Raw genomic sequence first — 25,362 nt, forward strand, 5'->3', positions numbered from 1 at the left:
AAAATGTATAACTGTAAATTTCATGATGGGATTCCTACTTCCAGTTGAGCTAGGTAAACACATGAGTAGAAGGGTGCGATCAGAAAAGCCTAGTCAGTCCAATATATCCTACATTGCATCTGTATTTTGCTTTATTGGACGTATAAAAAGCTCATAAATTGAATTCCAATATATTCAACACCAATAAACCTATTGAGAGAAAATCCCAGTTAAGTTTGTCCTCATATCTCAGCTTTGGGATGAGATAGGCTGAAAATAATCACACCTTTGTGTAAGTCGGGACTTGCCTAATCAACACCGTGAGTTTGGAAGAAATCTGAGACGGTCAAAAATTTAGTCTAAAAAACACAAAGGGGTACCCCTTAGTGTTTTTTTTGGGTGAAATATGTGACCTTCTCAGCTCTTCTTCAAACCCACACCGTGTGTCAGAGAGGTCCTGACGAAGACAGTGGTGTGGTAATTGTTGCCCTACCACATCCCAAAGCTAAGATATAGGGACATGTTGTGCTGCATAAAATGTATAACTGTAAATTTCATGATGGGATTCCTACTTCCAGTGAAGCTAGGTAAACACATGAGTAGAAGGGTGTGATCAGAAAAGCCTAGTCAGTCCAATATATCCTACATTGCATCTGTATTTTGCTTTATTGGACGTATAAAAAGCTCATAAATTTAATTCCAATATATTCAACACCAATAAACCTATTGAGAGAAAATCCCAGTTAAGTTTGTCCTCATATCTCAGCTTTGGGATGAGATAGGCTGAAAATAATCACACCTTTGTGTAAGTCGGGACTTGCCTAATCAACACCGTGAGTTTGGAAGAAATCTGAGACGGTCAAAAATTTAGTCTAAAAAACACAAAGGGGTACCCCTTAGTGTTTTTTTTGGGTGAAATATGTGACCTCCTCAGCTCTTCTTCAAACCCACACCGTGTGTCAGGGAGGTCCTGACAAAGACAGTGGTGTGGTAACTGTTGCCCTACCACATCCCAAAGCTAAGATGTAGGGACATGTTGTGCTGCATAAAATGTATAATTGTAAATTTCATGATGGGATTCCTACTTCCAGTGAAGCTAGGTAAACACATGAGTAGAAGGGTGCGATCAGAAAAGCCTAGTCAGTCCAATATATCCTACATTGCATCTGTATTTTGCTTTATTGGACGTATAAAAAGCTCATAAATTGAATTCCAATATATTCAACACCAATAAACCTATTGAGAGAAAATCCCAGTTAAGTTTGTCCTCATATCTCAGCTTTGGGATGAGATAGGCTGAAAATAATCCCACCTTTGTGTAAGTCAGGACCTGCCTAATCAACATCGTGAGTTTGGAAGAAATCTGAGACGGTCAAAAATTGAGTCTAAAAAAACACAAAGGGGTACCCCTTAGTGTTTTTTTGGGTGAAATATGTGACCTCCTAAGCTCTTCTTCAAACCCACACCATGTGTCAGGGAGGTCCTGACAAAGACAGTGGTGTGGTAATTGTTGCCCTACCACATCCCAAAGCTGAGATATAGGGACATGTTTTGCTGCATAAAATGTATAACTGTAAATTTCATGATGGGATTCCTACTTCCAGTGAAGCTAGGTAAACACATGAGTAGAAGGGTGCGATCAGAAAAGCCTAGTCAGTCCAATATATCCTACATTGCATCTGTATTTTGCTTTATTGGACGTATAAAAAGCTCATAAATTGAATTCCAATATATTCAACACCAATAAACCTATTGAGAGAAAATCCCAGTTAAGTTTGTCCTCATATCTCAGCTTTGGGATGAGATAGGCTGAAAATAATCACACCTTTGTGTAAGTCAGGACCTGCCTAATCAACATCGTGAGTTTGGAAGAAATCTGAGACGGTCAAAAATTGAGTCTAAAAAACACAAAGGGGTACCCCTCAGTGTTTTTTTGGGTGAAATATGTGACCTCCATAGCTCTTCTTCAAACCCACACCGTGTGTCAGGGAGGTCCTGACAAAGACAGTGGTGTGGTAACTGTTGCCCTACCACATCCCAAAGCTGAGATATAGGGACATGTTTTGCTGCATAAAATGTATAACTGTAAATTTCATGATGGGATTCCTACTTCCAGTGAAGCTAGGTAAACACAAGAGTAGAAGGGTGCGATCAGAAAAGCCTAGTCAGTCCAATATATCCTACATTGCATCTGTATTTTTCTTTATTGGACATATAACAAGCTCATAAATTTAATTCCAATATATTCAACACCAATAAACCTATTGAGAGAAAATCCCAGTTAAGTTTGTCCTCATATCTCAGCTTTGGGATGAGATAGGCTGAAAATAATCACACCTTTGTGTAAGTCAGGACCTGCCTAATCAACATCGTGAGTTTGGAAGAAATCTGAGACGGTCAAAAATTGAGTCTAAAAAAACACAAAGGGGTACCCCTTAGTGTTTTTTTGGGTGAAATATGTGACCTCCTCAGCTCTTCTTCAAACCCACACCGTGTGTCAGGGAGATCCTGACAAAGACAGTGGTGTGGTAATTGTTGCCCTACCACATCCAAAAGCTGAGATATAGGGACATGTTTTGCTGCATAAAATGTATAACTGTAAATTTCATGATGGGATTCCTACTTCCAGTGAAGCTAGGTAAACACATGAGTAGAAGGGTGCGATCAGAAAAGCCTAGTCAGTCCAATATATCCTACATTGCATCTGTATTTTGCTTTATTGGACGTATAAAAAGCTCATAAATTGAATTCCAATATATTCAACACCAATAAACCTATTGAGAGAAAATCCCAGTTAAGTTTGTCCTCATATCTCAGCTTTGGGATGAGATAGGCTGAAAATAATCACACCTTTGTGTAAGTCAGGACCTGCCTAATCAACATCGTGAGTTTGGAAGAAATCTGAGACGGTCAAAAATTGAGTCTAAAAAAACACAAAGGGGAAACCCTTAGTGTTTTTTTGGGTGAAATATGTGACCTCCTCAGCTCTTTTCAAACCCACACCGTGTGTCAGGGAGATCCTGACAAAGACAGTGGTGTGGTAATTGTTGCCCTACCACATCCCAAAGCTAAGATATAGGGACATGTTGTGCTGCATAAAATGTATAACTGTAAATTTCATGATGGGATTCCTACTTCCAGTGAAGCTAGGTAAACACATGAGTAGAAGGGTGCGATCAGAAAAGCCTAGTCAGTACAATATATCCTACATTGCATCTGTATTTTGCTTTATTGGACGTATAAAAAGCTCATAAATTGAATTCCAATATATTCAACACCAATAAACCTATTGAGAGAAATTCCCAGTTAAGTTTGTCTTCATATCTCAGCTTTGGGATGAGATAGGCTGAAAATAATCACACCTTTGTGTAAGTCAGGACCTGCCTAATCAACACCGTGAGTTTGGAAGAAATCTGAGACGGTCAAAAATTTAGTCTAAAAAAACACAAAGGGGTACCCCTTAGTGTTTTTTGGGTGAAATATGTGACCTCCTCAGATCTTCTTCAAACCCACACCGTGTGTCAGAGAGGTCCTGACAAAGACAGTGGTGTGGTAATTGTTGCCCTACCACATCCCAAAGCTAAGATATAGGGACATGTTTTGCTGCATAAAATGTATAACTGTAAATTTCTTGATGGGATTCCTACTTCCAGTGAAGCTAGGTAAACACATGAGTAGAAGGGTGCGATCAGAAAAGCCTAGTCAGTCCAATATATCCTACATTGCATCTGTATTTTGCTTTATTGGACGTATAAAAAGCTCATAAATTGAATTCCAATATATTCAACACCAATAAACCTATTGAGATAAAATCCCAGTTAAGTTTGTCCTCATATCTCAGCTTTGGGATGAGATAGGCTGAAAATAATCACACCTTTGTGTAAGTCAGGACCTGCCTAATCAACATCGTGAGTTTGGAAGAAATCTGAGATGGTCAAAAATTGAGTCTAAAAAAACACAAAGGGGTACCCCTTAGTGTTTTTTTGGGTGAAATATGTGACCTCCTCAGCTCTTCTTCAAACCCACACCGTGTGTCAGGGAGGTCCTGACAAAGACAGTGGTGTGGTAATTGTTGCCCTACCACATCCCAAAGCTGAGATATAGGGACATGTTTTGCTGCATAAAATGTATAACTGTAAATTTCATGATGGGATTCCTATTTCCAGTGAAGCTAGGTAAACACAAGAGTAGAAGGGTGCGATCAGAAAAGCCTAGTCAGTCCAATATATCCTACATTGCATCTGTATTTTGCTTTATTGGACGTATAAAAAGCTCATAAATTGAATTCCAATATATTCAACACCAATAAACCTATTGAGAGAAAATCCCAGTTAAGTTTGTCCTCATATCTCAGCTTTGGGATGAGATAGGCTGAAAATAATCACACCTTTGTGTAAGTCAGGACTTGCCTAATCAACACCGTGAGTTTGAAAGAAATCTGAGACGGTCAAAAATTTAGTCTAAAAAACACAAAGGGGTACCCCTTAGTTTTTTTTTGGGGTGAAATATGTGAACTCCTCAGCTCTTCTTCAAACCCACACCGTGTGTCAGAGAGGTCCTGACGAAGACAGTGGTGTGGTAATTGTTGCCCTAACACATCCCAAAGCTAAGATATAGGGACATGTTGTGCTGCATAAAATGTATAACTGTAAATTTCATGATGGGATTCCTACTTCCAGTGAAGCTAGGTAAACACATGAGTAGAAGGGTGCGATCAGAAAAGCCTAGTCAGTCCAATATATCCTACATTGCATCTGTATTTTGCTTTATTGGACGTATAAAAAGCTCATAAATTGAATTCCAATATATTCAACACCAATAAACCTATTGAGAGAAAATCCCAGTTAAGTTTGTCCTCATATCTCAGCTTTGGGATGAGATAGGCTGAAAATAATCACACCTTTGTGTAAGTCAGGACTTGCCTAATCAACACCGTGAGTTTGAAAGAAATCTGAGACGGTCAAAAATTTAGTCTAAAAAACACAAAGGGGTACCCCTTAGTTTTTTTTTTGGGTGAAATATGTGACCTCCTCAGCTCTTCTTCAAACCCACACCGTGTGTCAGAGAGGTCCTGACGAAGACAGTGGTGTGGTAATATTTGCCCTACCACATCCCAAAGCTGAGATATAGGGACATGTTTTGCTGCATAAAATGTATAACTGTAAATTTCATGATGGGATTCCTACTTCCAGTGAAGCTAGGTAAACACAAGAGTAGAAGGGTGCGATCAGAAAAGCCTAGTCAGTCCAATATATCCTACATTGCATCTGTATTTTGCTTTATTGGACGTATAAAAAGCTCATAAATTGAATTCCAATATATTCAACACCAATAAACCTATTGAGAGAAAATCCCAGTTAAGTTTGTCCTCATATCTCAGCTTTGGGATGAGATAGGCTGAAAATAATCACACCTTTGTGTAAGTCAGGACTTGCCTAATCAACACCGTGAGTTTGAAAGAAATCTGAGACGGTCAAAAATTTAGTCTAAAAAACACAAAGGGGTACCCCTTAGTGTTTTTTTGGGTGAAATATGTGACCTCCTCAGCTCTTCTTCAAACCCACACCGTGTGTCAGGGAGGTCCTGACAAAGACAGTGGTGTGGTAATTGTTGCCCTACCACATCCCAAAGCTAAGATATAGGGACATGTTGTGCTGCATAAAATGTATAACTGTAAATTTCATGATGGGATTCCTACTTCCAGTGAAGCTAGGTAAACACATGAGTAGAAGGGTGCGATCAGAAAAGCCTAGTCAGTCCAATATATCCTACATTGCATCTGTATTTTGCTTTATTGGACGTATAAAAAGCTCATAAATTGAATTCCAATATATTCAACACCAATAAACCTATTGAGAGAAATTCCCAGTTAAGTTTGTCTTCATATCTCAGCTTTGGGATGAGATAGGCTGAAAATAATCACACCTTTGTGTAAGTCAGGACCTGCCTAATCAACATCGTGAGTTTGGAAGAAATCTGAGATGGTCAAAAATTTAGTCTGAAAAAACACAAAGGGGTACCCCTTAGTGTTTTTTGGGTGAAATATGTGAACTCCTCAGCTCTTCTTCAAACCCACACCGTGTGTCAGAGAGGTCCTGACGAAGACAGTGGTGTGGTAATTGTTGCCCTAACACATCCCAAAGCTAAGATATAGGGACATGTTGTGCTGCATAAAATGTATAACTGTAAATTTCATGATGGGATTCCTACTTCCAGTGAAGCTAGGTAAACACATGAGTAGAAGGGTGCGATCAGAAAAGCCTAGTCAGTCCAATATATCCTACATTGCATCTGTATTTTGCTTTATTGGACGTATAAAAAGCTCATAAATTGAATTCCAATATATTCAACACCAATAAACCTATTGAGAGAAATTCCCAGTTAAGTTTGTCCTCATATCTCAGCTTTGGGATGAGATAGGCTAAAAATAATCACACCTTTGTGTAAGTCAGGACTTGCCTAATCAACACCGTGAGTTTGAAAGAAATCTGAGACGGTCAAAAATTTAGTCTAAAAAACACAAAGGGGTACCCCTTAGTTTTTTTTTTGGGTGAAATATGTGACCTCCTCAGCTCTTCTTCAAACCCACACCGTGTGTCAGAGAGGTCCTGACGAAGACAGTGGTGTGGTAATATTTGCCCTACCACATCCCAAAGCTGAGATATAGGGACATGTTTTGCTGCATAAAATGTATAACTGTAAATTTCATGATGGGATTCCTACTTCCAGTGAAGCTAGGTAAACACAAGAGTAGAGGGGTGCAATCAGAAAAGCCTAGTCAGTCCAATATATCCTACATTGCATCTGTATTTTGCTTTATTGGACGTATAAAAAGCTCATAAATTGAATTCCAATATATTCAACACCAATAAACCTATTGAGAGAAAATCCCAGTTAAGTTTGTCCTCATATCTCAGCTTTGGGATGAGATAGGCTGAAAATAATCACACCTTTGTGTAAGTCAGGACCTGCCTAATCAACATCGTGAGTTTGGAAGAAATCTGAGATGGTCAAAAATTGAGTCTAAAAAAACACAAAGGGGTACCCCTTAGTGTTTTTTTGGGAGAAATATGTGACCTCCTCAGCTCTTCTTCAAACCCACACCGTGTGTCAGGGAGGTCCTGACAAAGACAGTGGTGTGGTAATTGTTGCCCTACCACATCCCAAAGCTGAGATATAGGGACATGTTTTGCTGCATAAAATGTATAACTGTAAATTTCATGATGGGATTCCTACTTCCAGTGAAGCTAGGTAAACACATGAGTAGAAGGGTGCGATCAGAAAAACCTAGTCAGTCCAATATATCCTACATTGCATCTGTATTTTGCTTTATTGGACGTATAAAAAGCTCATAAACTGAATTCCAATATATTCAACACCAATAAACCTATTGAGAGAAAATCCCAGTTAAGTTTGTCCTCATATCTCAGCTTTGGGATGAGATAGGCTGAAAATAATCACACCTTTGTGTAAGTCAGGACCTGCCTAATCAACATCGTGAGTTTGGAAGAAATCTGAGACGGTCAAAAATTGAGTCTAAAAAACACAAAGGGGTACCCCTTAGTGTTTTTTTGGGTGAAATATGTGACCTCCTCAGATCTTCTTCGAACCCACACTGTGTGTCAGAGAGGTCCTGACAAAGACAGTGGTGTGGTAATTGTTGCCCTACCACATCCCAAAGCTAAGATATAGGGACATGTTGTGCTGCATAAAATGTATAACTGTAAATTTCATGATGGGATTCCTACTTCCAGTGAAGCTAGGTAAACACAAGAGTAGAAGGGTGCGATCAGAAAAGCCTAGTCAGTCCAATATATCCTACATTGCATCTGTATTTTGCTTTATTGGACATATAACAAGCTCATAAATTTAATTCCAATATATTCAACACCAATAAACCTATTGAGAGAAAATCCCAGTTAAGTTTGTCCTCATATCTCAGCTTTGGGATGAGATAGGCTGAAAATAATCACACCTTTGTGTAAGTCAGGACCTGCCTAATCAACATTGTGAGTTTGGAAGAAATCTGAGACGGTCAAAAATTGAGTCTAAAAAAACACAAAGGGGAAACCCTTAGTGTTTTTTTGGGTGAAATATGTGACCTCCTCAGCTCTTTTCAAACCCACACCGTGTGTCAGGGAGATCCTGACAAAGACAGTAGTGTGGTAATTGTTGCCCTACCACATCCCAAAGCTGAGATATAGGGACATGTTTTGCTGCATAAAATGTATAACTGTAAATTTCATGATGGGATTCCTACTTCCAGTGAAGCTAGGTAAACACAAGAGTAGAAGGGTGCGATCAGAAAAGCCTAGTCAGTCCAATATATCCTACATTGCATCTGTATTTTTCTTTATTGGACATATAACAAGCTCATAAATTTAATTCCAATATATTCAACACCAATAAACCTATTGAGAGAAAATCCCAGTTAAGTTTGTCCTCATATCTCAGCTTTGGGATGAGATAGGCTGAAAATAATCACACCTTTGTGTAAGTCAGGACCTGCCTAATCAACACCGTGAGTTTGGAAGAAATCTGAGACGGTCAAAAATTGAGTCTAAAAAAACACAAAGGGGTACCCCTTAGTGTTTTTTTGGGTGAAATATGTGACCTCCTCAGATCTTCTTCAAACCCACACCGTGTGTCATAGAGATCCTGACAAAGACAGTGGTGTGGTAATTGTTGCCCTACCACATCCCAAAGCTAAGATATAGGGACATGTTGTTCTGCATAAAATGTATAACTGTAAATTTCATGATGGGATTCCTACTTCCAGTGAAGCTAGGTAAACACATGAGTAGAAGGGTGCAATCAGAAAAGCCTAGTCAGTCCAATATATCCTACATTGCATCTGTATTTTGCTTTATTGGACGTATAAAAAGCTCATAAATTTAATTCCAATATATTCAACACCAATAAACCTATTGAGAGAAAATCCCAGTTAAGTTTGTCCTCATTTCTCAGCTTTGGGATGAGATAGGCTGAAAATAATCACACCTTTGTGTAAGTCAGGACCTGCCTAATCAACACCGTGAGTTTGGAAGAAATCTGAGACGGTCAAAAATTGAGTCTAAAAAAACACAAAGGGGTACCCCTTAGTGTTTTTTTGGGTGAAATATGTGACCTCCTCAGATCTTCTTCAAACCCACACCGTGTGTCATAGAGATCCTGACAAAGACAGTGGTGTGGTAATTGTTGCCCTACCACATCCCAAAGCTAAGATATAGGGACATGTTGTTCTGCATAAAATGTATAACTGTAAATTTCATGATGGGATTCCTACTTCCAGTGAAGCTAGGTAAACACATGAGTAGAAGGGTGCGATCAGAAAAGCCTAGTCAGTCCAATATATCCTACATTGCATCTGTATTTTGCTTTATTGGACGTATAAAAAGCTCATAAATTTAATTCCAATATATTCAACACCAATAAACCTATTGAGAGAAAATCCCAGTTAAGTTTGTCCTCATATCTCAGCTTTGGGATGAGATAGGCTGAAAATAATCACACCTTTGTGTAAGTCAGGACCTGCCTAATCAACACCGTGAGTTTGGAAGAAATCTGAGACGGTCAAAAATTGAGTCTAAAAAAACACAAAGGGGTACCCCTTAGTGTTTTTTTGGGTGAAATATGTGACCTCCTCAGATCTTCTTCAAACCCACACCGTGTGTCATAGAGATCCTGACAAAGACAGTGGTGTGGTAATTGTTGCCCTAACACATCCCAAAGCTAAGATATAGGGACATTTTGTGCTGCATAAAATGTATAACTGTAAATTTCATGATGGGATTCCTACTTCCAGTGAAGCTAGGTAAACACATGAGTAGAAGGGTGCGATCAGAAAAGCCTAGTCAGTCCAATATATCCTACATTGCATCTGTATTTTGCTTTATTGGACGTATAAAAAGCTCATAAATTTAATTCCAATATATTCAACACCAATAAACCTATTGAGAGAAAATCCCAGTTAAGTTTGTCCTCATATCTCAGCTTTGGGATGAGATAGGCTGAAAATAATCACACCTTTGTGTAAGTCGGGACTTGCCTAATCAACACCGTGAGTTTGGAAGAAATCTGAGACGGTCAAAAATTTAGTCTAAAAAACACAAAGGGGTACCCCTTAGTGTTTTTTTTGGGTGAAATATGTGACCTTCTCAGCTCTTCTTCAAACCCACACCGTGTGTCAGAGAGGTCCTGACGAAGACAGTGGTGTGGTAATTGTTGCCCTACCACATCCCAAAGCTAAGATATAGGGACATGTTGTGCTGCATAAAATGTATAACTGTAAATTTCATGATGGGATTCCTACTTCCAGTTGAGCTAGGTAAACACATGAGTAGAAGGGTGCGATCAGAAAAGCCTAGTCAGTCCAATATATCCTACATTGCATCTGTATTTTGCTTTATTGGACGTATAAAAAGCTCATAAATTGAATTCCAATATATTCAACACCAATAAACCTATTGAGAGAAAATCCCAGTTAAGTTTGTCCTCATATCTCAGCTTTGGGATGAGATAGGCTGAAAATAATCACACCTTTGTGTAAGTCGGGACTTGCCCAATCAACACCGTGAGTTTGGAAGAAATCTGAGACGGTCAAAAATTTAGTCTAAAAAACACAAAGGGGTACCCCTTAGTGTTTTTTTTGGGTGAAATATGTGACCTCCTCAGATCTTCTTCAAACCCACACCGTGTGTCAGAGATGTCCTGACAAAGACAGTGGTGTGGTAATTGTTGCCCTACCACATCCCAAAGCTAAGATATAGGGACATGTTGTGCTGCATAAAATGTATAACTGTAAATTTCATGATGGGATTCCTACTTCCAGTGAAGCTAGGTAAACACATGAGTAGAAGGGTGCGATCAGAAAAGCCTAGTCAGTCCAATATATCCTACATTGCATCTGTATTTTTCTTTATTGGACATATAACAAGCTTATAAATTTAATTCCAATATATTCAACACCAATAAACCTATTGAGAGAAAATCCCAGTTAAGTTTGTCCTCATATCTCAGCTTTGGGATGAGATAGGCTGAAAATAATCACACCTTTGTGTAAGTCGGGACTTGCCTAATCAACACCGTGAGTTTGGAAGAAATCTGAGACGGTCAAAAATTTAGTCTAAAAAACACAAAGGGGTACCCCTTAGTGTTTTTTTTTGGGTGAAATATGTGACCTTCTCAGCTCTTCTTCAAACCCACACCGTGTGTCAGAGAGGTCCTGACGAAGACAGTGGTGTGGTAATTGTTGCCCTACCACATCCCAAAGCTAAGATATAGGGACATGTTGTGCTGCATAAAATGTATAACTGTAAATTTCATGATGGGATTCCTACTTCCAGTGAAGCTAGGTAAACACATGAGTAGAAGGGTGCGATCAGAAAAGCCTAGTCAGTCCAATATATCCTACATTGCATCTGTATTTTGCTTTATTGGACGTATAAAAAGCTCATAAATTGAATTCCAATATATTCAACACCAATAAACCTATTGAGAGAAATTCCCAGTTAAGTTTGTCTTCATATCTCAGCTTTGGGATGAGATAGGCTGAAAATAATCACACCTTTGTGTAAGTCAGGACCTGCCTAATCAACATCGTGAGTTTGGAAGAAATCTGAGACGGTCAAAAATTGAGTCTAAAAAACACAAAGGGGTACCCCTTAGTGTTTTTTAGGTGAAATATGTGACCTCCTCAGCTCTTCTTCAAACCCACACCGTGTGTCAGGGAGGTCCTGACAAAGACAGTGGTGTGGTAACTGTTGCCCTACCACATCCCAAAGCTAAGATGTAGGGACATGTTGTGCTGCATAAAATGTATAACTGTAAATTTCATGATGGGATTCCTACTTCCAGTGAAGCTAGGTAAACACATGAGTAGAAGGGTGCGATCAGAAAAGCCTAGTCAGTCCAATATATCCTACATTGCATCTGTATTTTGCTTTATTGGACGTATAAAAAGCTCATAAATTGAATTCCAATATATTCAACACCAATAAACCTATTGAGAGAAAATCCCAGTTAAGTTTGTCCTCATATCTCAGCTTTGGGATGAGATAGGCTGAAAATAATCCCACCTTTGTGTAAGTCAGGACCTGCCTAATCAACATCGTGAGTTTGGAAGAAATCTGAGACGGTCAAAAATTGAGTCTAAAAAAACACAAAGGGGTACCCCTTAGTGTTTTTTTGGGTGAAATATGTGACCTCCTCAGCTCTTCTTCAAACCCACACCATGTGTCAGGGAGGTCCTGACAAAGACAGTAGTGTGGTAATTGTTGCCCTACCACATCCCAAAGCTGAGATATAGGGACATGTTTTGCTGCATAAAATGTATAACTGTAAATTTCATGATGGGATTCCTACTTCCAGTGAAGCTAGGTAAACACAAGAGTAGAAGGGTGCGATCAGAAAAGCCTAGTCAGTCCAATATATCCTACATTGCATCTGTATTTTGCTTTATTGGACGTATAAAAAGCTCATAAATTGAATTCCAATATATTCAACACCAATAAACCTATTGAGAGAAAATCCCAGTTAAGTTTGTCCTCATATCTCAGCTTTGGGATGAGATAGGCTGAAAATAATCACACCTTTGTGTAAGTCAGGACCTGCCTAATCAACATCGTGAGTTTGGAAGAAATCTGAGACGGTCAAAAATTGAGTCTAAAAAACACAAAGGGGTACCCCTCAGTGTTTTTTTTAGGTGAAATATGTGACCTCCTCAGCTCTTCTTCAAACCCACACCGTGTGTCAGGGAGGTCCTGACAAAGACAGTGGTGTGGTAACTGTTGCCCTACCACATCCCAAAGCTGAGATATAGGGACATGTTTTGCTGCATAAAATGTATAACTGTAAATTTCATGATGGGATTCCTACTTCCAGTGAAGCTAGGTAAACACAAGAGTAGAAGGGTGCGATCAGAAAAGCCTAGTCAGTCCAATATATCCTACATTGCATCTGTATTTTTCTTTATTGGACATATAACAAGCTTATAAATTTAATTCCAATATATTCAACACCAATAAACCTATTGAGAGAAAATCCCAGTTAAGTTTGTCCTCATATCTCAGCTTTGGGATGAGATAGGCTGAAAATAATCACACCTTTGTGTAAGTCAGGACCTGCCTAATCAACATCGTGAGTTTGGAAGAAATCTGAGACGGTCAAAAATTGAGTCTAAAAAAACACAAAGGGTTAGGGTTAGGGTTAGGGTTAGGGGTTATGGGCGTTGATCGCTCCCGTTCGCGTTCGACGTTCGCCCATCTTGGGTGTATGAACCAATGAGAACCAAGACCGATAGCGTATTACTGCCAAAATTAGTCCCGGTTTCCGAGCCAGGTGCCGGGCAGAGCGATGGGGAGTGGTCCCCAAGGTCCGTGGGGCCTACCACTGTCATAAATCCGAGTGGCTTCCACTCGGTCCGCCTCGACCGGGTACCTTTAAGGTCAAGTCCCAACCCCGGATCTCGTATCACGGTGGTATTGGGACTGCCTGTGGGTCTATAGGCCACCGACCATCTGCCCACTTGTGGGGCGGGTGGAACGGGCCGCCCCGTCGATTGTTATAAGCCCGTTGTGTCCACCCCGATGATTCGTTCGATGTATGCCTGGGAAGGTAAAACATTCCTGGGCATGGGGGGTCGAGCGTATGAGGGGTTTCCCCCGTCCCGAAAGAGAGAGTTTTCCGACCGATGATTCGTTCGATATGCCTGCCCGGGGAGGGTCAACTTCCCTGGGCACCGGGGGGTCGAACGTATGAGGATTGTCCCCCTTTTTAAACCCATAAATTTGCCCGTGCGCGAGTCGACGGGGCCGCGTAACCCCCCGAGGCGTTGGCCGGCGGTCATCCGCCGGTCCGTGGGATCTCCCGACCTTTCCCCTCCTTTGAGCGGGACGTGGGAGCGCACCACCGGGCCCCCGGCTGGAAACGGCCGGAGGCAAAGAGCGCATTAGAGGTGACACGGATCGGTCTTCCACAGACCGCGGCTGGAAGTTCGCAGGGTCGGCCTACGGGATCCGACCCTTCGTCTTCTTAAACGCAGACTTCCGTAGGCTCCGGGGGGCGAAACCGTAAACCTTTGCCGACCTCCTCGCACTGCGAGGGGGCCAGGATTTGCGGCTTGTCCGCGTATCGGTCCTACCAAGGACCGCGGCTGGAAGTTCGGTGGTGAGCCCTCGACCTTACGAGATTGAGGGCAAAACCCTTCGTCTTCTGAACATCAGACGGCTCCGGTGGTGGCGTACCGTAAAAACCTATGCCGACTTCCTCGCGCTTTGAGGGGGCCAGGATTCTCTTCCATTCTCTTCCCTTAACGGCTGTCCTTCACGGCCGTTCGAGCTCGGTATACGCGGAGCACCAGGGGCAGGCTTCTAAGCCTAAATACAGTGCTTAGAGCGATCCTCCCCACCTTGTGCTCCCAGCCTCCATGGCTCGTGGATGCCCGTAAGAGGCATGTCCGCTTGTCCAGAACGGTTCCGAGGGGGACTTAGTCGGCCGGTCGATCCAACAGTAGGTCCGTTCAACGTCCGCGTCGGTGGTGCCTTAGGGTCGGGATCCGTTTGAGGGAAGGACCCGGCCCCTAGCCTGCACCGTCCGGGCGAGAATCATACGTTTTCCAAGTTGCCAAGTCGATTGCAGACCCCCACAGCGGGGTCGCGTTCGATCCTCTTCGCTGGTGTCCCCTGAGATCACTCTCACGGGCTCCATGCGCCCCCTCTCTTTCCCCGTCCGGGGTTTGAGATCCAAGGGGGGTCGGTCTGGTTGATCCTGCCAGTATTATATGCTTGTCTCAAAGATTAAGCCATGCAAGTCTAAGTACACACGGGTTTTGGTACAGTGAAACTGCGAATGGCTCATTAAATCAGTTATGGTTCCTTTGATCGCTCCACACGTTACTTGGTATAACTGTGGTAATTCCAGAGCTAATACATGCAAACGAAGCGTTGGAAGGGTTCTGGGGGTCGGCGTGAAATGCTCTCCCGGCCCCTGTCCCCCGGATACGTGCATTTATCAGAACCGAAAAACCCTCCCGGCTCCGGTCGGGTCGCTTTGGTGACTCTAGATAACCTCTGGCCGATCGTTAAGCCCTCCGGGGCGGCGACGTATCATTCGAGTGTCTGCCCTATCAACTTTCGACGGTAGGCTACGTGCCTACCGTGGTGACCACGGGTAACGGGGAATCTGGGTTCGATTCCGGAGAGGGAGCCTGAGAAACGGCTACCACTTCCAAGGAAGGCAGCAGGCGCGCAAATTACCCATTCCCGACACGGGGAGGTAGTGACGAAAAATATCGATGCGGGTCCTATGATCCTGTGGAGCGTAATCGAAATGAACTCAATCTATGTCCGTGAGTGATGACCCATTGGAGGGCAAGTCTGGTGCCAGCAGCCGCGGTAATTCCAGCTCCAATAGCGTATGCTAAAGTTGCTGCAGTTAAAAAGCTCGTAGTTGGATGTGGGGACAGGTCTCGGATCCCCTGTACTGTCCGGGATGGCGTGGGGAGCTCCTTCGGGGGTGACCCCCTGTCTCTGGGTGGATGTTGGGACCTGGTCCCTACCCGCCGGTGTCCTCTGCTCGCCGGCCGCGGAGAAGCCCTTAGCTGGGTACTTCACTGCGGTGCACGGTGGGTTGGAGGGTCCGGAGCGTTTACTTTGAATAAAGCAGAGTGCTCAAAGCAGGCCGACACGTGCCATGTCTGACTGAGCTAGGAATAATGGAATAGGGCCCTTCCGCGGGGCTTCGGGGTCTCTCCTTCGGGACGGCTGGTCGTTCCGGAGTGGGGCTCCGGGGCTTCCACGGTCCTATTTCGTGGGTTTTAAGGACCGAGGGCAATGATTAAGAGGGACGGCCGGGGGCATCCGTACCACACCGATAGAGGTGAAATTCGTTGACCGGTGTGGGACGAACGAAAGCGAAAGCATTTGCCAAGAATGTTTTCATTAATCAAGAACGAAAGTCGGGGGAGCGAAGACGATCAGATACCGTCGTAGTTCCGACCGTAAACTATGCCGACCCGCGATCCGGCGGCGTGAGGCTAGCGACCATGACCCGCCGGGCAGCGTGAGGGAAACCACGAGTCTTTGGGCTCTGGGGGGAGTACGGTTGCAAAGCTGAAACTTAAAGGAATTGACGGAAGGGCACCACCAGGAGTGGAGCTTGCGGCTTAATTTGACTCAACACGGGGAATCTCACCCGGCCCGGACACGGTAAGGATTGACAGATTGATGGCTCTTTCTTGATTCTGTGGGTGGTGGTGCATGGCCGTTGGGAGTTCGTGGAGCGATTCGTCTGGTTAACTCCGATAACGGACGAGACCCTGTGCCTTAAAAAGTTACACGGCCCTCCCTTGGGTCCCTGTGGGGGCTTGCGGCCCGAGGGGTTCGTCGGTCGGTGGCCGAACTTCTTAGAGCGATCCGGGGCAAGGCAAAGCCGTATGAGATTCGGGGCCATAACAGGTCTGTGATGCCCTTAGACGCCCGGGGCCGCACGTGAGTTACACTGGCTGGTTCAGCATGTGCATCCATCCTATGCCGAAAGGCCTGGGCAATCCTATGAACGCCTTCCCCGCTGGGGATAGGGGATTGTAACTTTTCCCCTTGAACGAGGAATTCCAAGTAGTCGCGGGTCACCAGCCCGCGTCGATTAAGTCCCTGCCCTTTGTACACACCGCCCGTCGCTACTACCGATTGGATGGCCTGGTGAGGTCCTCGGACCATCTCCGAGGTGCCCCTTTACCGGGGGGTTGCCTCGTTGAGGTGGGAAGTCGATCGAACCTGGGCATCTAGAGGGAGTAAAAGTCGTAACAAGGTTTCCGTAGGGGAACCTGCGGAAGGATCATTAACGGTGACCTGGCCACGGCCGGTTGTCGAGTCGGACTCGAGAGGCCAAACCTCCCCCGGCGGGTACCTTCAAGGTATGGACCGCAGAAGCCTCGTACCTTTCGTCGTCGGCCGACGTGAGTCTCTCCCCCTCCGGGTGGGTGGACGTAGCGAGCCGGCTTCGGAACTCGGGGTTATGCGAGGACCGCCTTAGGTGCATAGGTACCCCGGTCCGCCCCCCTCGTTCGCGGGGGGGAGAGTGGCGCCGGAGCCGCCCGCCGGGTCGTTAAACCAACCATTGATCGTTGAAGGCTTGATTGTGCGTGCGCGAGTCAAAGGGGCTTACTCACCCCCAGGGCGTTGGCCGGTGCTCGCCGGCCTCGGTGGGATCTCCCTGAACCCATCCCCCCGGCACAGGGGGTGGTGGTGGACGGGAGCGTACCGCCGGGCGAAACTCTTTCCCCTCACGGGGTTGGAGCGGAGCTTAAGAGCGCATGCAAATACCCCGATGTTGGCTTCGCAGAGACGGACCGTATAATAGTCTAAGGCCGGTGCGCGAGTTGAAGGGGCCTCACGAACCCCGGATGCGTTTAAACACCCGAAGGAGACGGCCGGTGCCCGCCGGTCCTGACTAGGTGGGATCTACCCAGCGCCTTCCCCTAAGCGGGGGACTTGGGAGCGTACCACCGGGCCTCGCTCATACCCTCCGGGGTGGAGAGCTTGGCTTTGAGCGCACGCCTGAATGCCTTAGACCGGGACCCGTAACGCAGCGAACCAAACCCTGGGCCTCGCCGGGAACGGTGGGGCCTAGACCCGGTCTCCTAAACCACGTAAGTCTCGGGCACCTACTCGGGCGATCGTCCCCCGGGCCGTAACTCCTCGGTCCGGTGGTGACGCCCAGGTTCAATGACCTTCCCCCCTCCACGGGGGGGAAGGCACCCGGCTTGAAATATTGTCAAACGTTGTCTCGTGTTCGAATGGCTTCCTTCGCCCGGCCTGTAACGGGCCGGGCACAAACCTCATACAACTCTTAGCGGTGGATCACTTGGCTCGTGCATCGATGAAGAACGCGGTAACCTGCGTTAAATAATGTGAATTGCAGAACACAGATCATCGATATTTCGAACGCACATGGCGGCCGCGGGGGTCCATCCCGCGGCCACGCCTGTCTGAGGGTCGGTTTACCCATCGATCGGTCTTCCTAGACCGCGGCTGGGAGTTCGCAGGGCCTCCACCTCGGACGGCCCTTCGTCTCCCTAAACCCAGACTCGGGCCTTAAACCCGACGTGTGGCGAGAGCTCCGGACGTAGGGAGAGCCATTAGGTCCGGGTCCAATCCGTCATAGTCTCTCCCCGCTGGGCTCTCCGCCGCCGTCGGAGAGTGGGTACCGTAATACGGCGAGCGGCCGGGGGGTTCGCGCCCCCCGCGCCCCGCAAAACAGTCTCGTAGTGCGACCTCAGATCAGACGAGACAACCCGCTGAACTTAAGCATATCAGTAAGCGGAGGAAAAGAAACTAACAAGGATTCCCCTAGTAGCGGCGAGCGAAGAGGGAAGAGCCCAGCGCTGAATCCCACTTTCCCCTGACCGGGGTGGGCCGGGAAATGTAGCGTACGGAAGTCCGTTTGGTCTCGGTGCGGACGCGGGACCAAGTTTTGCAAGGAAGTGTCTTCCGCAGATGGTGAAGGCCCGGTATTGTCCCGCATCCCGCCGGGTAGATCGGGCTTCCCGGAGTCGAGTTGCTTGTGAATGCAGCTCAAAGTGGGTGGTAAACTCCATCTAAGGCTAAATACCGGCACGAGACCGATAGCGAACAAAGTACCGTGAGGGAAAGTTGAAAGCAGTACTTTGAAGAGAGAGTTCAAGAGAGCGTGAAACCGTTGAGAGGTAAACGGTCGGGGGACCGAGAAGACCCCCCCGGGGGATTCAGCCGGGCGGACGGCCCGCGCTCGTGTGGTTCCGTGGCTCGGAGGCGAGTTCATCCGGGCGAGAGTGGGGGCGACCCCACTCCCTGCTCGGCCCTGAGCTTCGCCTCTCGACTTCGGGCCTCTCGGGCGTACGAAGGCTCGGCCCGTCAGGTGTACTTCCCCCCGCGTGGTGGGTGAGTCGCGACCGGCTCCGGTTAGGCTTGGAAGGGCCCGAGGGTGAAGGTAGGTCCGTCCGGAGAAGGGAGCCCCACGTGGCCCCCGGACACGGGCGTTCCGCTACAGCCCCTCGCTCCGACTTCGCCGATAACGCCGGGGCCGCGGAGTAATGTCCTTTCCGCGTTTTCCCCTCCTTCGGGATGGGGATGGGGCCCCCCCCTGATCGTTCGGACGAAAGCGGGCCGGTTGGGCTGTCCTCAGCCCCGGGCTAGGCCCGCTACGGCAATACGGGGGGTGATCCAGGCCCACAGCCAAAACGCCTAAGGTCAGCGGCTAAGTTCGGACCCCGACCGACCCGTCTTGAAACACGGACCAAGGAGTCTAACGCGTATGCGAGTCAAAGGGGCTTGAACCCCGGAGGCGCAACGAAGGTGAAGGCCGGCGCGCGTCGGCTGAGGTGGGATCTGATGCACCCCGTCAATGTTTGGGTTGACAGCGCACCACCGGCCTGCTCTCCACCGAGTGGAGAGTGGAGCAAGAGCATACGCGGTGGTACCCGAAAGATGGTGATCTATGCCTGGGCAGGGCGAAGCCAGGGGAAACCCTGCGTGGAGGCCCGTAGCGGTCCTGACGTTCAATTCGGTCGTCCGACCTGGGTATAGGGGCGAAAGACTTAACGAACCATCTAGTAGCTGGTTCCCTCCGAAGTTTCCCTCAGGATAGCTGGCACCAGACTCAGTTTTATCCGGTAAAGCAATGATCATAGGCTGCGGGGCCGAAATGGCCTCGTCCTACCCTCAAACTTTAAATGGGTAAGAGGCCCGGCTCGCAGGCTTGGAGCCGGGCATCGAATGATGGTGCCAAGTGGGCCACTTTTGGTAAGCAGAACTGGTGCTGCGGGATGAACCGAACGCGCGGGTTAAGGCGCCCGACGCGACGCTCATCAGACCCCAGGAAAGGTGTCGGTTGATATAGACAGCGGGGCGGTGGCCATGAAAGTCGGAATCCGCTAAGGAGTGTGTAACAACTCACCTGCCGAATCAACTGGCCCTGAAAATGGATGGCGCTGGAGCGTCGGGCCCATACCCGGCCGTCGCAGGTGTCACAATCCCTGATTTGAAACACGGACCGTATGCCGCGACGAGTAGGAGGGCCGCCGCGGTGGCGCTGAAGCCTCTGGCGTGAGCCTGGGTCGAGCCGCCGCGGGTGCAGATCTTGGTGGTAGTAGCAAATATTCAGATGGGATCTTTGAAGGCCGAAGTGGAGAAGGGTTCCACGCCGACAGCGCTTGGCCGTGGGTTAGTCGGTCCTAAGGGATAGGCGAACGCCGTTCGGAAACGCTGGGGCGATGGTCTCGTCTGCCCCCCGCTGACCGAAAGGGGATCGGGCCAATATCCCCGAACCTGGGATTGGGGAGATTGAGTGCCGAGAAGGCGCTCTCATAGCGGTAACGCAAACGAACCCGGAGACGTCGGTGGGAACCCCGGGGAGGATTCACTCTCCTTGCTAAAGAGCTGGAGCGCCCTGGAATGGGATTGTCCCGAGAAAGGGGCTCAACGCTCTGAAAGGCGCCGCATGCATCCGTGAGGCAGCCGGGACGTTCCCCATCGGCCCTTGAAAATCCGGGGGAGGTATAGTGAATTTCCCCCCAGGCCGTACCCATATCCGCATCAGGTCTCCAAGGTGAACAGCCTCTGGCGTGTTGGAACAATGTAGGTAAGGGAAGTCGGCAAAATAGATCCGTAACTTCGGGATAAGGATTGGCTCTAATGGCTGGGCTCGGTCGGGCCCTTTAGCTGAAGCGTAGGCCGAGGGCTGTTCTGGTTCTGGTTCGCCCTTGCCCTGAGGGTCATGCGGGGCAAAAGCGCACGGCGCCCGGGTTGACTCCTGCGTCTGTCGGTTAAAGTGCGTGGGTCGCAGCCGCGCGAGGCAGCCGGTGTTCCCTCCCGGTGGTGCTTAGGGGACTCGGTCGGTGCCGGGGGGAGGCGGTCGTGGATGGGACTCCGGCGGGGGTGCGTCCTTAGGGGACGAACCTCCGGTGCGTCTCGTCCTTCGGCCCTTCCTTCCCGAAGTCGGCCGGGCTCCGAGGCCCATCGGCGGGTCCCGGCCACGCTCGCGAGCGCGGCCTTCCGTACTCCCGTTCGGACGTGGGGGGGGGAAGACTCTGGAGTTGTGTGCGGATGCGTCGCCGGCCGTAGGGGCTTGGGAGGACCGGACCGGAGCAGTGTGACTGGAGACGGGCGTGACGAGCCGAGGCCTCGTGGATCTATCGGGTGTGAGTCTCGCCTCGGAGGGGTGGCAGCTCCGAGGTGGTTCTCTCGACCGGCACCCAACAGCCGAATTAGAACTGCTGCGGACCAGGGGAATCCGACTGTTTAATAAAAACACAGCATTGTGAAGGCTCTCGGACGGTTTTGACACAATGTGATTCCTGCCCAGTGCTCTGAATGTCAAAGTGAAGAAATTCACCCAAGCACGGGTAAACGGCGGGGGTAACTATGACCCTCTTAAGTTAGCCCCACTATACACTTTCTGGACAAAGGCCCATTCAAATATATTGCCATTGGACACTTATGACCACAGTGGGATTGTATGCCGGTTATGGATCCATAATGCCGTATAAAGCATGACCATTTGGACACTGAGTGATAACTTTTTCCAGTTTGATACCCGCGGCAAAATCGCCATTTGGACAGCACTAGGGGCACTGGTGCTCCATCTAGGAGTTCAGAACGTTGGGCCCATCCCTTTAGTATGTGTCACTTGGCTCTGATTGGCTCTGATTGGCTTTCTGAATGGAATAACCTACACCATCCAACTTCCAATATATTTAACAGTGTCATATATATTGCAAATGGGATGCATTCAACTTTGACCTCTCTAAAGTCCCGCCCAAAGCTTGGGGGAGGGTCTAAGGGTCCAGAAAGAGCGTAAAATGTCCAAATCAAATATAAATAAAATTTCTCTGGGCCTCTGGAAGCCTGGGCCTCTGGTAGCCTGGGCCTCTGGGCCTCTGGGCCTCTGGTAGCCTGGGTCTCTGGGTCTCTGGGCCTCTGGTAGCCTGGGCCTCTGGGCCTCTGGGAGCCTGGGCCTCTGGTAGCCTGGGCCTCTGGGCCTCTGGTAGCCTGGGCCTCTGGGCCTCTGGGCCTCTGGGAGCCTGGGTCTCTGGGACTCTGGGGCTCTGGGTCTCTGGGTCTCTGGGTCCCTGGGGCTCTGGGTCTCTGGGGCTCTGGGTCCCTGGGACTCTGGGGCTCTGGGTCTCTGGGTCCCCGGGGCTCTGGGGCTCTGGGTCCCCGGGGCTCTGGGGCTCTGGGGCTCTGGGACTCTGGGGCTCTGGGTCCCTGGGGCTCTGGGGCTCTGGGGCTCTGGGGCTCTGGGTCCCTGGGACTCTGGGGCTCTGGGTCTCTGGGTCCCCGGGCTCTGGGGCTCTGGGTCCCCGGGGCTCTGGGGCTCTGGGTCTCTGGGGCTCTGGGTCTCTGGGGCTCTGGGGCTCTGGGTCTCTGGGTCTCTGGGGCTCTGGGGCTCTGGGTCTCTGGGTCCCCGGGGCTCTGGGTCTCTGGGTCCCCGGGGCTCTGGGGCTTTGGGTCCCCGGGGCTCTGGGGCTCTGGGGCTCTGGGTCCCCGGGGCTCTGGGGCTCTGGGGCTCTGGGTCCCCGGGGCTCTGGGGCTCTGGGGCTCTGGGGCTCTGGGACTCTGGGGCTCTGGGTCCCTGGGGCTCTGGGGCTCTGGGGCTCTGGGTCCCTGGGACTCTGGGGCTCTGGGTCTCTGGGTCCCCGGGCTCTGGGGCTCTGGGTCCCCGGGGCTCTGGGGCTCTGGGTCTCTGGGTCTCTGGGGCTCTGGGTCTCTGGGGCTCTGGGGCTCTGGGTCTCTGGGTCTCTGGGGCTCTGGGGCTCTGGGTCTCTGGGTCCCCGGGGCTCTGGGTCTCTGGGTCCCCGGGGCTCTGGGGCTCTGGGTCCCCGGGGCTCTGGGGCTCTGGGGCTCTGGGGCTCTGGGTCCCTGGGACTCTGGGGCTCTGGGTCTCTGGGTCTCTGGGGCTCTGGGGCTCTGGGTCCCTGGGACTCTGGGGCTCTGGGTCTCTGGGTCCCCGGGGCTCTGGGGCTCTGGGTCCCCGGGGCTCTGGGGCTCTGGGTCTCTGGGACTCTGGGCCTCTGGGTCTCTGGGCCTCTGGGCCTCTGGGCCTCTGGGGCTCTGGGGCTCTGGGTCTCTGGGTCCCCGGGGCTCTGGGGCTCTGGGTCCCCGGGGCTCTGGGGCTCTGGGTCCCTGGGACTCTGGGGCTCTGGGGCTCTGGGGCTCTGGGGCTCTGGGGCTCTGGGTCTCCGGGTCTCTGGGTCCCCGGGGCTCTGGGTCTCTGGGTCTCTGGGTCTCTGGGCCTCTGGGAGCCTGGGTCTCTGGGTCTCTGGGTCTCTGGGTCTCTGGGTCCCTGGGTCCCTGGGGCTCTGGGGCTCTGGGTCTCTGGGGCCCTGGGTCTCTGGGTCTCTGGGACTCTGGGCCTCTGGGTCTCTGGGCCTCTGGGCCTCTGGGCCTCTGGGTCTCTGGGAGCCTGGGCCTCTGGTAGCCTGGGTCTCTGGGCCTCTGGTAGCCTGGGCCTCTGGTAGCCTGGGCCTCTGGGCCTCTGGGAGCCTGGGCCTCTGGGCCTCTGGGAGCCAAAAGGAAGCTCCGGAGCTTAGGCGGCGGAGAGGTTGTTTGAATAAGGCCCGTTCAGGGAACCAGGGCGTTGGGTTTAATTAGGCCCCGGAGGTAGGCCCCGGTGGTAAACTCCGGGGCAAGCCTTATCAGAGGCCCAGGATGAGGTGTTCTTAATGTATTGGCTGATAGGGAGCCCCGGAGGTAGGGGACCCTTGGTGAAATTCATGCCGGGTTAGGGGACCAGGGCGTTGGGGTGAATAAGCCCCTGGAGGTAGGCACCGGTGGTAAGCTCCGGGGCAAGCCTAATCAGAGGCCCAGGATGAGGGTGTAATGAACTGGACAACCATCCCACTTCCCATGTATTGTACAGCAATTGGGCAACCATCCCACTTTCAATATATTGTGCGGCGTTTTGTCTCCCAGGTCCACCAGTGGGCAGAATGAACTTTGAGATTTGACGGAGGGTCCTTCCAATACATTATACAGCAATTGGGCAACCATCCCACTTCCAATATATTGTACAGCGATTGCGCAACCGTCCCACTTCCAATATATTGTGCGTCGTTTTGTCTCCCAGGTCCACCAGTGGGCAGGATGAACTTGCAATATATTATACAGCAATTGGGCAACCATCCCACTTCCAATATATTGTACAGCAATTGGGCAACCATCCCACTTCCAATATATTGTACAGCGATTGCTCAACCGTCCCACTTCCAATATATTGCGCGCCGTTTTGGCACCCAGGTCCACCAGTGGGCAGGATGAACTTGCAATATATTATACAGCAATTGGGCAACCATCCCACTTCCAATATATTGTACAGCGATTGCGCAACCGTCCCACTTCCAATATATTGCGCGCCGTTTTGGCTCCCAGGTCCACCAGTGGGCAGGATGAACTTGCAATATATTATACAGCAATTGGGCAACCATCCCACTTCCAATATATTTTAAGGTTCCAGGTCTACCAGTGGGCATCTTTTTTGACGGGGCAGGCTGATTGGTTTAGTCCGAGGGCGGGGGCTTAAGTGTGGGCCAGATAGGTTCGACCGGTGCGCCGGGTCCCTGGGGCTCTGGGTCTCTGGGTCTCTGGGTCCCTGGGTCCCTGGGTCCCTGGGGCTCTGGGGCTCTGGGTCTCTGGGTCCCTGGGTCCCTGGGTCCCTGGGTCCCTGGGGCTCTGGGTCTCTGGGTCCCTGGGACTCTGGGTCCCTGGGGCTCTGGGGCTCTGGGTCCCTGGGTCCCTGGGTCCCTGGGTCCCTGGGACTCTGGGGCTCTGGGGCTCTGGGGCTCTGGGGCTCTGGGTCCCTGGGGCTCTGGGTCTCTGGGTCCCTGGGTCCCTGGGTCCCTGGGGCTCTGGGTCCCTGGGGCTCTGGGTCCCTGGGACTCTGGGACTCTGGGACTCTGGGTCCCTGGGTCTCTGGGTCCCTGGGACTCTGGGTCCCTGGGACTCTGGGTCCCTGGGTCCTTGGGGCTCTGGGTCCCTGGGACTCTGGGGCTCTGGGGCTCTGGGGCTCTGGGTCTCTGGGTCCCTGGGGCTCTGGGGCTCTGGGGCTCTGGGTCTCTGGGTCCCTGGGACTCTGGGGCTCTGGGGCTCTGGGTCCCTGGGGCTCTGGGTCTCTGGGTCCCTGGGACTCTGGGTCTCTGGGTCCCTGGGACTCTGGGGCTCTGGGTCCCTGGGGCTCTGGGTCCCTGTGGCTCTGGGGCTCTGGGGCTCTGGGGCTCTGGGACTCTGGGGCTCTGGGGCTCTGGGTCCCTGGGACTCTGGGTCCCTGGGACTCTGGGGCTCTGGGTCCCTGGGGCTCTGGGACTCTGGGGCTCTGGGACTCTGGGGCTCTGGGACTCTGGGGCTCTGGGGC

The 25,362-nt window shown here is 49.7% G+C and overlaps 1 non-coding gene across 1 annotated transcript; it reads left to right on the plus strand.

The window, feature by feature from the left end:
- Window positions 1-17,821: 17,821 nt before the first annotated feature.
- On the plus strand, window positions 17,822-17,975 carry LOC136681972 (5.8S ribosomal RNA). The gene has a single exon (XR_010798302.1). It is a non-coding gene; the product is annotated as a 5.8S ribosomal RNA (ribosomal RNA).
- Window positions 17,976-25,362: the final 7,387 nt, after the last annotated feature.

The sequence above is a fragment of the Hoplias malabaricus genome, unplaced genomic scaffold, assembly GCF_029633855.1.
Source record: "Hoplias malabaricus isolate fHopMal1 unplaced genomic scaffold, fHopMal1.hap1 scaffold_83, whole genome shotgun sequence".
In the NCBI taxonomy this organism is placed as follows: domain Eukaryota; kingdom Metazoa; phylum Chordata; class Actinopteri; order Characiformes; family Erythrinidae; genus Hoplias; species Hoplias malabaricus.